The 11,499-nt window shown below is 39.5% G+C and overlaps 1 pseudogene; it reads left to right on the top strand.

Moving 5' to 3' along the window:
* Positions 1–1,076: 1,076 nt before the first annotated feature.
* LOC113249947 (olfactory receptor 6N1-like) lies at positions 1,077–10,915 on the top strand (annotated as a pseudogene).
* Positions 10,916–11,499: the final 584 nt, after the last annotated feature.

Genomic DNA, 11,499 nt, shown 5'->3' with positions numbered 1-11,499 from the left:
TGGTTAGCTGTTTATTCCTTACTGAACATACTCAAGAGGAAATAATTGTATTTCCACTTCTTTAGTCAGCAAAATATTAAATGCCTACTGTGTGCAAAGATTTCAAGCAGAGAAAGATAATTATCATATGGTTTCACTCATTTATGGAACATAAGAAATAGGAAGATCGGTAGGAGAAGGAAGGGAAGAATGAAGGGGGGGTAAACAGAAGGGGGAATGAAGCATGAGAGACTATGGACTCTGGGAAACAAACTGAGGGCTTCAGAGGGGAGTGGGGTAGGGGAATGGGATAGGCTGGTGATGGGTATTAAGGAGGGCACGTATTGCATGGTGCATGGGGTGTTATACACAAGTAATGAATCATGGAACTTTACATCAAAAACTTGGGATGTACTGTATGGTGAGTAACATAACATAATAAAAAATTATTATAAAAAAAAGATTTCCACCACAGGTCTATTTTCAGTTTTATATTAGATGACCTCCTCAAAAATCAATGTGTATTTAACTACAAATTAAAGAGAAAATAATTTGAAAGGAACTTCTAGAAGTACTGAGCTAGAGGTGAGGAGAGAGGAAAAAGGTTCAGAGACAAGATGAAAATGGAGTCAACCAAGGTGAATGAATGAGAGAGAGAAAGAGAAAATGTAGTAGCTACAGATCAACCTTTTCCAATATCCCAGTGTTGCTGAGGGTTGGCCCTGTTCATCACAACAGGAAAATTTGGCTTTCAGAGTAGTAATAGGCTCCTCTGAACCCACAAACTTCAAAGCTCAGGTTTTGCTGAGAAATTTGTAGGCACAAGACATTCTGGATGTTCTTTGTATACTTTACCATTTTATTTAACTTTCCCAGTAGAGGGGAAAAACCTTACCCTTGGGAAACAGCTTTACGGATAAATGATTTTCACGAGAACAACACACTGAACAATCAGGCAGGACCTGATTTCCTAATGGGAGGAAGTTAAGGTAGAATATTAAGTTGGGCAGTTAGAGCAGCACCTCGACTGAGAATGTTCTTGAATGTGGATCCTGATTCTCTGTCAGGATAAACAAAATATCCAGAACCATGGGGTTATGGTGGCTAGTCCTTCTATGGAGAACAAGGGCAATGAGAGGTAAGAAAAATCTATTTAGGTTTCTGTCAGCAGTGACCAAAATAGAGCTTGCAGATTTGAGCTGGGATGGGGAAAAAGTTATACCAATAAATATTTACTAAGATCTTACTGGGCACTCATTTCTTGTGCTAGATTTGTGAAGGAGATAAGAGGACAGCAATTGAAAAACTCAAGATTTCACCTAATTTTCAGACACTTATAATTGTGTGAGGGAGATGACGCATGAAACAATATATATATGTATAATCATAACTATATATATATATATGTATACAATGTAAAATGTTAATGAGATTGAACACTTATAGAATTCTGGGTACCTCACCAACACTTCACATGGATAATCTAATTCAACCCTAACAAAAACACTATGAGGTAGTTTTATTATTATAATTATTGTTTATTTTCCAGCTGAAAAAATTAAAGCACCAAGAGGTTAAGTTACTTGCCCAGAGACACAGTATGTGGTGGAGCCAGAACTCAAACTCAGGTCTGTCGGACACAAAAGACCATGCTCTTCTCTACTCCAAAATACTACTTCCCTGTGACATGATAAATCCTCTAGTATGGACCAAAGATACCATGTGACTGTGACTATTGCAACTTCCTCACTGCTATAAATTTGTCGTGATCCACAAAGAAGAGGAGACTGGAAGCAGAAAGCTTCAAAAAGAAAATGTGAGTGGTGACAGATACAGCTCTTGAATGCTACAGGGTGGAGATTAGAGAGCAGCAAGTGGGAGGGGTACTAAGATTTTTCCCGTTGTCACAGTCAAACATCAGGAGGATGAGTGAAAGATGCAAGAAAATAAATGTCACTGCTATTCAGATGCCTCACATTGTGAGCATATGAGGAGAGAAGTATTAAAATAATGGATCAGGATATTTCAGTTCTCCTGGATAGAAGGGAATGGAGCAGGATAGAAAATGTGGCAAATTCTCTTTTGTGACTCTGAGGACAAGGTAAACATAAGAAGCCAATTAGAAAAATATAACTTGTTCAAAGGTAAATTCCTCATTCAAACTGGGTATTTAGCATTGTGGAGACCTATTATTTTTTTCTGGAATGCTTTATTGATGAAATGTTTTCTGAATTCCATCAATTTCAGATTGTGGCTATAAAGTAAAAGCCGTTATTAGAGTCTATATTGGTAGGGTAATTAAGAAACTACATTTAAACAGATTATTTATACCCTCAAATTTTTATATGAAGTATCTTGACAGTTGAGACTAAAAGTATGAGGTCATTATTCTTTGCACAATTTACCAGGATAATTGTTGCTGTTCTTCACATTTAGTCTAGGTATGTCACATAATGGCACATCACATATCATTTGGCCCAAGATATCTCTTGGCCCATTTCATTGTCTGTCGTGTTGACAAATGGAACAGAACAGGGGAAAAAAAAAGTATTTGGCACCGAAGAATATAGTTGAATTAGAAATATCTGTCACCAGATAATAATGTCTATCTCCAGTCTGTTTCTAGGTCTCAACAATGTTTGTTTCAGGCTTTTCAGTAATGCTTGTGTCTAGGTCTCAAGGTACACAAACACAAATAACAAAATCATTTCTCACATTAATGTGCAGTTCCTTTAAGAGTGAGCTGTCGTTGAATTTAAATAAATTTTAAATTAAAAAAAGTGAGCTGTCTATAATGTTCTACAAGTTGTAGTCAAAGGAAAAAGAAACTTTTTTTAATGATTTTTTTTATTATGTTAGTCACCATACAGTACATCCCTGGTTTCCGATGTAAGGCTCGATGATTCGTTAGTTGTGTATAACACCCAGTGCACCATGCAATACGTGCCCTTCTTACTACCCATCACCGGCCTATCCCATTCCCCCACCCCCCTCCCCTCTGAGGTCCTCAGTTTGTTTCTCATAGTCCATAGTCTCTCATGTTTCATTCCCCCTTCTGATTACCCCCCCTTTCTTTATCCCTTTCTTCCCCTATTGATCATCCTAGTTCTTATGTTCCATAGATGAGAGAAATCATATGATAGTTGTCTTTCTCTGCTTGACTTATTTCACTTAGCATTATCTCCTCCACTGCCGTCCATGTTGTAGCAAATGTTGAGAACTTGTTCTTTCTGATAGCTGAGTAATATTCCATTGTATATATGGACCACAACTTCTTAATCCGGTCATCTGTTGAAGGGCATCTCGGCTCCTTCCACGATTTAGCTATTGTGGACATTGCTGCTATGAACATTGGGGTGCATATGGCCCTTCTCTTCACTATGTCTGTATCTTTGGGGTAAACACCCAGTAGTGCAATGGCTGGATCGTAGGGTAGCTCAATTTTTAACTTTTTAAGGGACCTCCACACTGTTTTCCAGCGTGGCTGTACCAACTTGCATTCCCACCAACAATGTAGGAGGGATCCCCTTTCTCCACATCCTCTCCAACAATTGTTGTTTCTTGCCTTGTCTATTTTTGCCATTCTAACTGGCGTAAGGTGGTATCTCAGTGTGGTTTTGATTTGAATTTCCTTGATGGCTAATGATTTTGAACATTTTTTCATGTGTCTGTTAGCCATTTGTATGTCTTCATTGGAAAAGTGTCTGTTCATATCTTCTGCCCATTTTTTGATTTGTTTTTTTGTTTCTCGTGTATTGAGTTTGAGAAGTTCTTTGTAGATCTTGGATACCAGTCCTTTATCTGTAGTGTCATTTGCAAATATCTTCTCCCATTCCGTGGGCTGCCTCTTAGTTTTTCTGACTGTTTCCTTGGCTGTGCAGAAACTTTTAATCTTGATGAAGTCCCATAAATTCATTTTATCTTTTGTTTCTTTTGCCTTTGGGGATGTATCATGAAAAAGGTTGCTTTGGCTGATGTCGTAGAGGTTTCTGCCTATGTTCTCCTCTAGAATTTTGACGGATTCCTGTCTCACATCGATGTCTTTCATCCATTTGGAGTTTATTTTTGTGTATGGTGTGAGATAGTGGTCAAGTTTCATTCTCTTGCATGTAGCTGTCCAATTTTCCCAGCACCATTTATTGAAGAGACTGTCTTAGGAAAAAGAAACTTTTAACCAAAATTTCCTGCTGCATGGCACAAATAGGAATTATTCAAGAAAGACACCACCTACATAAGAGTTGACCCAAAAAATCAACTTCTTCTACTGGTAGAAGAGCTCATAGTGTACCAGGTAAGGATTTCTTCTCTGCCCTTTCAGAGTCTGTCTCTGGGTAGTTTTCCTGCTCACCAGCTTTTTCTTTCTCAAACATCAGTTTCAGGAACAGGTTTATATGTATTTGGACTAAGGGGTGACTTAAAGAGTGAGGCTTGGGTTATCCAGATGATCTTCTGTACTACCAATTAACCCTGACATCTATCATTAGACAATTGTCCCAGGTATCAGCCGGAAATAACTTTGGGGAGAATTAAGATCTAAGAGAACATTTGAATGTTATGTGTTTGTTGCTTAACTTTTTGTTTTATGGATAGAGTTAGGAGTTTGGAGGGAGGGAGAACACTGGAAATCTGATGTTTTTAGGATGTACAACATAATGTTTTAATATACATGTATTATGAGGTGATTACCACAATCAAGTTAATTAACACATTCTTCACTCACAAGTAACTCTTTTTGTGGTGAGACCGCTTAAAATCTACTTTCTTAGCAAATTTCAAGTATACAATGCAGCATTAGTAACTATCGTCATCATGCTGGGCATTAGATCCCAGGATTTATTCATCTTATTACTGAAGTTTGTACCCTTTGACCAATATCTCCCCATTCCCCCCACCCCCAGCCTCTGATAACCATGGTTCCACTCTGGTTCTATGAACTCATCTTTTTTAGATTACACATATGAGATCGTACAGCATTTGTGTTTCACTGTTTAACTTATTTCACTTAGTACAATGCCCTCTAGGTTCATCCATGTTGTCACAAATGGCAGGATTTTCTTCTTTTTTAAGGCTGAATAATATTCCACTGCATATACACACATTTTCTTTATCCATTCATCTATCAGTGGACATTTAGGTTGTTTCCATATCTTGGCTATTATGAATAATGCTGCGATGACCATAGGGAGGGCGGATACCTCTCTGAGATAGTGATTTCCTTTCCTTTGAATATATTCCCAGAAGTAGGATTGCTGGAGCATATGGTATCTGATTGGGATAGCCCGAACATTGCTCCCCTTATCAAACTATATACTTTTCCTTCCAGAAGTTGTAATCTTCACCTGTTTTTTGGCTTCCTCTGCACCATCCCCTTTTTCTAAGAGGTTTCCCTAGATTGACTCTAGAAAAGGTAATGAGTTTGGGCTTCCATAGTTAGTCTCTTACTTCTTAACTATGCTGCTACACTTGTAATTTTATGATTGTATGTTTGAAACTATTAACATCTCAGTGGTGATGGGAGGAGGCAAATTTGGGGTTTTATTTTATATTGGGCACCAAACAATTTTTCATGCTAATGAATACCTTTTGGTGTTTATATGGACATAGGAGAATTAATACCAGGGCAAAGTCTGATTAAGGGTATCCCAGGAGAAAGGGTATATGTCTAATTCGATTTTCTGGGTAAAGGAAAGTTAAGAACAGGCTATTTTCCACCATGTTTGCAAAAAAAAAAAATCCACTAAGATATCTGAGTGCACTGTCCCAGCCTAGTAAATCAAGTATAATGATATACTTGAACCATTCTTTGCTGACTGAAGATCTTTCAGAGCCTCCGACCATTATTTTGAGCATTAATTCTGACTGGCCAGAACTACAAAAGGAGATGGAGAGGAGCGAAAGAGTAGGACTGAATGTATTCTGACCCTAGGACATCTCCTGAAAATTGTTTTCTTGACTAAGCTCATTTCATTATCTGTCTCTCTATCACATAAAAGCAAATGACACAAAACAGAATTTTTAAAAAATCTCAGATAATTGAAAGCTCTAGGTAGTTGGATTGCCATTAATAAAGGTTTTGTGGAGACTCGCGATGAAGGGAGTCTAATAGTCCCCATGGAATTATGCTTTCCTGTGCTTCATTTGCAGAGGATGCTCCTGATATGCTGTTGCTAACCCTGAGCTTTGAGCAATTTCTACAGAGCGAGTAAAGAGTTACGCTGACCCATTCATTGTCTTCCCTGGCCCATTTTGAAACCAAAGGCAGGAATTTGTCAGGCTTTAGCTTAAGAGCTTGCTGTGTGACCACAGTGAGAGCTCTGTCTCTTGGGGCTGAGGATTGGTCTGTTAGCAGATTGTTGGCCCATATGAGGATTGAAACTATCATCCCAGCCAAGGATCATACCCCACTAGATCTTTTGAAAAGGCAGGAAGAAAGAAAGGAAGGAATGAAGGAAGAAAGACAAAAGAAAATCCCCCCCAAACTAAATTACCTACTTGGTCTTCCCATCTCAGGAAAAGACATGATCATTCATGTAGTTGCTTAATCCATGTCATTTTGTTAAACTTCTTTATTAAAGTATAATTTGAATACATAAAAGTACAAAAAATGTATCAGTTATCCTATGTAAAAAACCCTAAATTTTAAAAAATGTATTACTGAAGTATAGTTGACATACAATGTTATATTAGTTTCAGGTGTACAACACAGTTATTTGACAATTCTATACATTATGCTGTGCCCACCATAAGTGTGGTCACCATCTGTCACCATAGAATGTGATGACAATATTATTGACTATGTTCCCTATGTTATGCTTTTCATCTCCATGACTTATTTCTTCTATAACTAGGAGTTTGTAACTCTTAATTCCCTTTACCTATTTCACCCATCCCTTCACCCACCTCCCACCAGTTCATTTTCTGTGTTTAAGAATCTGTTTGGGTTTTTTGTTTGTTTTATTCTTTTGATTCCACATATAAGTCAAATCATATGGTATTTTTCTTTCTCTCTCTGACTTATTTCACTTAGCATGATACCCTCTAGGTCCATCCATGTTGTCATAAATGACAAGCTTTTATTCTTTTTTATTAAAAAGCTCCCAAATTAATCCACCTTGCTCCATCCCAGCCTGGTCTTAGCTACCATCTCTTACCTGGATTACTGTATTAGCTTCTCCACCAGTATTCCTACTGTCCTTGTAAGCCTCTAAGAGTCTGTTCTTCACATAGAAGCCTAAGGGATCTTTTCAAAATGTAAATCAGACTACACCTTCCACAAACTCATCTCCTATCACTCTTCCCTCAGAGCCTGCCTCACCTGTCGTTCTCCAGCCACAGTAGTTGGTTTTGTTGTTTGCTTGGTTGTTTTACTTCTTCCAGCATTCAGGTGCTTGTCTCACTCAGGGCCTTTGCACATGCTACCTTTCTACCTCTAGTACCTCCCCTCTGATTGTTCTCATAGCTGGTTACATAGCTATCATATTTCAGCTGAAATACAGCCTTCTTCTCACAGCAATCTTCCCTGACCATCTTATCTCCAGGCATATTATTCCTTGTATTAAGACCCCATATTCCTCCCTCGTTACACTTATCACAGTAGTAATTTTACAGTTACTTTCTTTTTTATTATATTCAGTTAGCCAGCATATAGTACACCATTAGTTTTTGACATAGTGTTCAACGATTCATTAGTTGCTTATAACACCCGGTGCTCATCACTACATGTGCCTTCCTTAATGCCCATCACCCGGTGACCCCATCCACCCACCCCCTCCCTTCTGTAACCCTCAGTTTGGTTCCCAGAGTCCAGAGTCTCTCATGGTTTCTCTCTCTCTCTCTGATTTCTTCCCATTCAGCTTTCCCTCCTTTCCCCTGTGGTCCTCTGTGCTATTCCTTATGTTCCACATATGAGTGAAACCATATGATAATTATCTTTCTCTGCTTGACTTATTTCACTTGGCATAATCCCCTCCAGTTCCATCCATGTCGATGCAAATGATGAGGATTCATTCTTTCTGATGGCTGAGTAATATTCCATTGTATATACAGACCACATCTTCTCATCTTCTTTATCCATTCATCTGTTGAAGGGCATCTCGGCTCCTTCCACAGTTTGGCTATTGTGGACATTGCTGCTATGAACATAGGGGTGCATGTGCTCCTTCTTTTCACTATGTCTGTATCTTTGGGGTAAATACCTCGTAGTGCAATTGCTGGGTCATAGGGTAGCTCTACTTTTAACATCTTGAGGAAACTTCATACTGTTTTCCAGAGTGGCTGTACCAGCTTGCATTCCCACCAACAGTGTAAGAGGGTTCCCCTTTCTCGACATCCTCACCAATACTTGTTGTTTCCTGTCTTTTAATTTTTGCCATTCTAACTGGTGTAAGGTGGTATCTCACTGTGGTTTTGATTTGTATTTCCCTGATGGCTAGTCATGTTACATCCCAGTTGTGGAGGTGATCTTAAGACCATGACTTACTTGCTCCTGATTTTATCCCCAATGCCTATCTCCCCCAATATACAGCACATAGCAAGTCTCCAAAAATATCTGGTAATCGAAGAAAATACTGAATGAAAGAATGAATAGAATTCTCAGCTGAAGCCTCTTTTTTTCATCAGCATGAACCTGTCTTCACTGCAAGAAAAGAGAGGATGGGAAAGGATTTAGGGATGCTGGTGTGCCTTTGAATTTGGAGGCACTAAGGAACACACTTGTAAGCTAAAAGGGGAAATCAAGTTTATTTCATTATTAATTAATGAGACTTGGGATGGAATGATAAAAATCTGATGATGTTAATGTCAGTTCTGAATGCTGGCTGACAGTCTCTGAAGACAAGGTAAAATGGTAATAGGACACTGCAGTTTAATCCCCCAATTAGGAAGCAGCTGTCACCACCAGGGACAACTCTAGTTGCTGATTGATTTTCCTTATACACTGTAATTATATTCAGTACCACCTTAGGCACCCTAAATGTCCTAGATACCCCATTATAGGTGGACCTTCCTTTACACAAGCCCAGTGCATTAACAATCCAGATTAGTACAAAAGGTAAATTATGGAGAAATTTTTTCATGTCACAGAAGCATTCTTAATAAGATTCCTTTGAATAACCAGTTCCCTGAGTGGATTTAAAATAGGATTTCATCTACTCTACAGAAAATATGACTTAACTGTAACCTGTTAGGGACAGATTGTCATTACCAAAGCAAAGCAGCAAAGATGGCTTTGCTTTATTCCCTGGCCAGACTGAGGCTTCAGTTTAGAACACCACCTAAACCAAGGCCTTAACCCTGGCCTCACACTTATCCCCAATTTAGGCCACAACGCAGCCTAATTTTCCATTTTATCACAGCCCAGGCACTAAGAACAGACAGCCATTTCACAAATATGAGTCTTTGAGCTCTGGTGGGGGGAGGGGGGCTTGTGGGGAAGGGAGAGCTGCAGCCATGACTCACTGCAAACCCATCGCCACTGCTGGAAAAAAAAAACTCTAAATGCACATCCTACTTGTTTTTGAGTCAGGAATGTCATTTTCATTTATGAAGGATAGAACATTATTTTTCTCTAACGTTTCAAGTGAATAACTTTACATACATTTCCCCCGATTTCCATAGGAATTTGATGCCATGGAAGCAATCAGCTACGTGTCCCCAGAGCCTGGCAGAGAGTCTTATTTTTCTTATAGGTACATTAAGATCAATATTTCTGAATTCCCCTCCTCCCTCTAATTATGTTCCTGGTGAAAACTACCCTGATTTAGGGGTTCAGTGGGAGATGTGGTCTGAAATTCCTGATGTTACTTTAGGATCTTGGACTCACGCTTTTATTGAGTCTCAAAAGCTGAGTTTCAGAAGTTCAGAGAAACTTCTACATGATGTCCCTATTAAGAAGTGTTTGCCTGCCACTTTGAGACTCCCAAAGGTAGACTTGTCCATGTTATGTCAAGGAAAAAAGCCAAAAAGAGCAGAGGACATGCCCTCTGTGTTCACTTTCCAGGGCATAGTTTCTGATTCTGCTACAAGTATTAGATAAATATACCTAGCAGAACAAAACAAAAAATTCGTTTTGGAGGAGAAAAGACAAAACCTTTGAGTTCTATAGTATATGGCTTTCTGGTGCTATTGCTTCTGGAGCTCTTTCTCCAATTGCTGATATTTCTCTTTTTTTCAGGTCTGATGTTTGAATCTTAGAGACACAGATAATCTGACCACGATCAAAGAATTTCTCCCCCTGGGATCTGGGAATCTCCATGGGCTATGGTCTTTTAGTGTGGGGGTATTTCTGGGCATCTATGTAGTGACCATTCTGGGTAACATTTTCATTTTCACAGTCACTTGCTTTGAGCTCAGCCTCCAAATCCCCATGTACTTCTTTTGGCCCAATCTTTCCTTCCTTGAGATCTGGTACACTACATTGCCCCTAAGATGCCGCAGACCCTCTCTTAGATCCTGGGGCAATTTCCTTTGCAGGTTGTGTGGTCCAGTTTTACTTCTTCAGTTCATTACAGTAGTTGAATGTTTTGTGCTGCCAGTCATTTCTTCTGACCACCACCTTGCTATCTACAGCTCCCTCCAGCACCCATCCCTCATGAACCTCCACACATGCATCCTGTTTGCAGATGGGCTTTGTCTGGATGAGTTCCTAACCTCTGTGGTGACTGTGGCCATGACTTTCCAGCTGCCATTCCGTGCAGCCTATGAGATTGACCACTTCTTCAGTGACCTGGCTCCTGTATTGAATCTGGCCTGTTCTGATCCTGAGATGGTGGAGAAGACCACTTTCCTCCTGGCCTCCTTTGTCATGGTGCCAGACACTAGACTAAGTACTTGGGGATTCAAGCCACTGCTGTTCCAGGACAGTTCCAGGGAACTGGCCAGCATAGCAAGGACCCTCCCTTGGGCCCTAAAACACAAGTCTTTGGGACCTCCAGGTTAATCTTTGTGTGATAAAATTGAGTTTGCCAGACTAATGCAACTCCATCAGGCTAGGGGAAAATGTGAAAGACCCAATCTGCATGCCACAAAAATCTCTCTCCCTCTCTGATTCTTTCTCTCTCTCCCTCTCTGTCTCGCTCTTTCTCTTTTATAGAAACATCTGTTGGTACTAAGGTTTTTGGCTGCCTTATGTACATGTACCCATGTGTGTGTACACACATACATACACACGTGCACATTTTTATACACACAGTCAGTATACCCTTCCCATCCAAACTTATTGTCTAATACTTACTATTATACCCTCTTAGCTTCTGCCTAGCAATGCCCTTTACTGTGTCCCTCCTCAGGCTTCATGCACATTCACCTCCCCCTCTGTTATTTCTTACATTATTTGCCCCTCCACTGAGCAGAACTGGCTCTAAAATCCTAGAACAGCTATTGACTGTTCCACTCACTTGAACAGTTAGTTATGCAACCCCCTTGAAGACTGGAATAACATCATTCTTATTCCTCTTAATGTCCCCTAGCATGGTGTTCTGATGCAAAATAATTATTTGTCGATTGAATGAATCAAAGCAATCA

This window comes from Ursus arctos, chromosome X (genome assembly GCF_023065955.2).
Source record: "Ursus arctos isolate Adak ecotype North America chromosome X, UrsArc2.0, whole genome shotgun sequence".
In the NCBI taxonomy this organism is placed as follows: Eukaryota; Metazoa; Chordata; class Mammalia; order Carnivora; family Ursidae; genus Ursus; species Ursus arctos.
The sequence above is the reverse complement of the archived record's forward strand: the minus strand, read 5'-3'. Positions and strand labels throughout refer to the sequence as shown.